Genomic DNA, 4054 nt, shown 5'->3' with positions numbered 1-4054 from the left:
TTATTATTATTATTATGTCCACTATTAAACACGACAAGGCTCTTATTTGTCGGGGTTTTTAAGCATTTATCCCAGGTTTCTACCCGATTCCTTAGGGACATTATTATTATTATTATCCACCATTAAACACGACAAGGCTACTTGTCGGGGTTTTTAAGTATTTATCCGAGGTTTCTACCCGATTCCTTAGGGACAAATACTCGAATTTCGGTGGTGCCACTTATAAGATAGCACCACATCAATTCTTGAAGGTCTTCCTGAGTCCATCTTTTATTCGATGGGAACGATTTGTCTTCTGAACTGGGCTCCAGTGACTAACATCTTTGGAGTGGCCAGGATCAGAAGCAGTGAAATTCACATTCTCGTCGAGCTGCCTCAGGTCGACAGTAGAACAAGATTTGTTTTTTGGTTCTTACTTTGTCTTGTTCTCAGTTTTTTTTTTTTTTTTTTGCTCTTTTTAAGCCAACGGCACGTGGCGTTCTCAAACGGTCACCCATCCAAGTACGCACCACGCCCAATGCTGCTTAACTTCGGTGATCGTACGGGAACCGGTGTGACCAGCACGATATGGCCGTTGACTTATTATTATTATTATTATTATTATTATTATTATCATTAGCATTATTATTATTATTTTTCACTTATTATTATTATTATTATTCGCGATAAATCGTCTTGTGTATTTCAATCGGTGGTTTTTTTTTTTTTTTTTTTAAATTTATTCCAGGTTTCTATTCGATCCCTAAGGAATAAATGCTCGAATATGTTTCGTAACGTTATAACCTATGACGTCACAACAATTCTCGTAACTCAGACTAAGTGAATTATTATTATTATTATTACTAAGAGAAAATGTTTTTTCTTTTGTACGTTTAATTTCGTTTAATCGATAATTGAGCAAATATTAACGACAGCAAAAAAAAAAAAAAAAAAGAAAATTTTTTTCGTTAATGGGGTGGGGGGTGGGGCTGAGTCGTTTGGTTTTAATTAAAAGTTTTGTCGAGAATAGGTAGAGAGAGAGAGAGAGTGGGTTTAGTCAAGTGAGATTCGAATTAGTTTTAGGTTTTTTCTAAAACCACGACAAAAAAAATGAAAAAAAGGAAAAAAAACTTAATGATTCTTTCTTTTTTTAATGTTTCGTCTCTCTCTCTCTCACACACATATTTTTCCACAGGTTATTTAATATTTTTTTTTTTTATGTTTTGATAAATTTTTTCTCTTTTTTTTTTTATGTTTTACTTTGCTGAAAATAAAAATTTATTTGACGTCGTTAAAAAAAAAAAGAGGAAAAAAGAGAAAGAAGAAGAACTTAAAAGCTCAGGTGGTTTAATTTGAAAAATTTTTTATGATAAATTTTCAGTTCATAAAATATCATTTTTATCTTGGAAAAAATTTTTTCCCCGTTTTTTTTTCCTTTTTTTTTCCTTTGCTATACTTTATCGTTTTCTTACTTTGGAAAATTTCGCCGAAGGGGAGGAAGAGAAAGAAGAGGAGTGGAGGGGAGAAAGAAAAACCAAAAAAAAAATTTTTTTTTTTGTGTGTGTTTTTGTGCGTGGAAGGGAAAACGTAACGATTTGTGAAATTTTTTAAATAATTTATGTTGCTATTATATTCGAACGAATTTTCCCCCCTACCCGCACACGCACACGCACGCACGCACTCTAACGCACAATTTTTAAAATAACATTCGATAGAAAATTTTTTCCAGTTTTCTCCAAAAAAAAAAAATTAAATTCCATCATTCGATTCTCATATTCGAGCATTTATTTATTTTTATTTTTTCAAATCAACTTTATTATTATTATTATCATTATCATTATTATTATTATTATTATTATTATTATTATCCACCATTAAACACGACAAGGCTACTTGTCGGAGTTTTTAAGTATTTATCCGAGGTTTCTACCCGATTCCTTAGGGACAAATACTCGAATTTCGGTGGTGCCACTTATTATAAGATAGCACCACATCAATTCTTGAAGGTCTTCCTGAGTCCGTCTTTTTTTCGATGGGAACGATTTGTCTCCTGAACTGGGCTCCGGTGACTAACATCTTTGGAGTGGCCAGGTCAGAAGCAGTGAAATTCACGTTCTCGTCGAGCTGCCTCAGGTCGACAGTAGAACAAGATTTGTTTTTTGGTTCTTACTTTGTCTTGTTCTCATTTTTTTTTTGCTCTTTTAAGCCAACAGCACGTGGCGTTCTCAGACGGTCACCCATCCAAGTTTGCACCACGCCCGATGCTGCTTAACTTCGGTGATCGTACGGGAACCGGTGTGACCAGCACGCTATGGCCGTTGGCTTATTATTATTATTATTATTATTATTATTATTTTCACGACGTTTTCTTTTTCTTTTTCTTTTTTTTTAAAATAATAAAATTTTATCGAATCGTTTCTTTTACGAGTTTTTATTTTTCATAAAAAAAGATGTATTTGTAAAAAAAAAAAAAAAAAAAAAAAAAAAAAAAAGGGGGGGGAAATGATGATAATAATAATAACAGTAACGGTAATCGATACGACCTTTATTTTATTTTTGGTTTTCGTGGGGGCGGAGGGGAGTGGAGGGGGAGTGTACAAGAATAAAAAAAAATAAAAATAATTACAATGGGAAAAATAATTATAATAAGAAAGACCTTGGTGGAAAGAGGACAGTAAAACTAGGGGGAGCGGAGGGGAGGGGTAGAGAGAAAGAGAGAGAGAGGAATTGAAAATTAATAAAAGTTTTATAATTATTATTATTAACGAAAAAAAAAGAAAATCATTTTTATTAAGATTAGGTCGTCGTTAAAAAAAAAAAAAAAAAACAAAAAAAAAAAGTTTATTAATTTTTTTTTCTTTTTTTTTTTGTTTCTTCCAAGAAAATAAATAAAAGGGGGGAGGGGAGGGGAGAAGAGGGAGAGGGGTTTAGAAAAATAGTCACGAAACAAAAGAAAAGTTTTTAATTTAAAAATTTAAAATGCCCTTAAAAAGTTTTTCTTTTTTTTTCCCCCACCCTCCCCCCTTTCAAAACATAATTCTTAATTCGTACGTTTCAACCATTGTTATAATAATAATAATAATAATAATGATAATGATAATATACGTATCTATTGCAACTAAAAAAATTTTAAAGGGAAAAGGTTGTCAAGGACATTTTGTATTAACGAGTAAACAAGAGGCAGGAGCAATCTTTCAATTAATTTAACCAACGAGTTTTTTTTTTTTTTTACTATTAGAAAAGATTCATTTCGTCATTTGTCCCCGCTAATGTCAAAGGTTAATCGAATCTATTGAAACTTTTTGGCTAAATTTTTTTTCCTTTTCCTACCGAATAAACATACATTATCCTTACGTTATTGTTACATCCACGAGAGAGAGAGAGAGAAAAGGAACGAGTCGGGAAAATTTTTTTTTTTTTTAATTGGAGTTAATTAGATAAATTTACTCGAGTGTAAAATATAAAAAATGAATTAGTTTTAAGAAGATGGAGAAGGAAAAGTAAAATAATTTTTTTTTCGTTTTTTTTTGCGTTTTCTTCTGCCACGTTTTTTCCATCTTTTTTTATTACATTTATTATCTCTTTTTCTTCCGTTAATTTCAGTTGGAAGGAGATGAGTTTAAAAGGTTGAAAAGGTAAACGAACCGGGATAGAGGATAGAGGAGGGGAGGAAGGAGGGGTAGGGGGAAGAGGGGGGAAGGAGGAGAGAGGGAGGAAGGGATATAAATTTCGACTGGGAAAAATTCATTTGAGACAAACAAAAAAAAATATTTTTTCCTAAACCCTTTTTTTTTTTTGTTTGTTTGTTTTGACTTACGTAATAACTTTAATTTTCTTTTCCAGTGGAAAATTTTCCTTTTTTCCTTTTTTCCTTTTTTTTTTTTTTTAATCTTAATAAAAAAAAATTTTTTTATATTATTAATTTTATTTAGTAAAATCGTACAAAAAAAAGAAAATTTTTTTTTTTTTTGTTTTTATTTCTTAAACGGAAAATAAAATAAATAAATTATTTAAAATGCGGCCGAAAGAAAATGGCGGGGGAAGGGGGTAGGGAAAAAAACAAAATGGCGACTTG

Source organism: Pediculus humanus, genomic scaffold, assembly GCF_000006295.1.
Source record: "Pediculus humanus corporis 1103172107562 genomic scaffold, whole genome shotgun sequence".
NCBI classification, from domain to species: Eukaryota; Metazoa; Arthropoda; class Insecta; order Psocodea; family Pediculidae; genus Pediculus; species Pediculus humanus.
Note: the sequence above shows the minus strand (reverse complement) of the source record.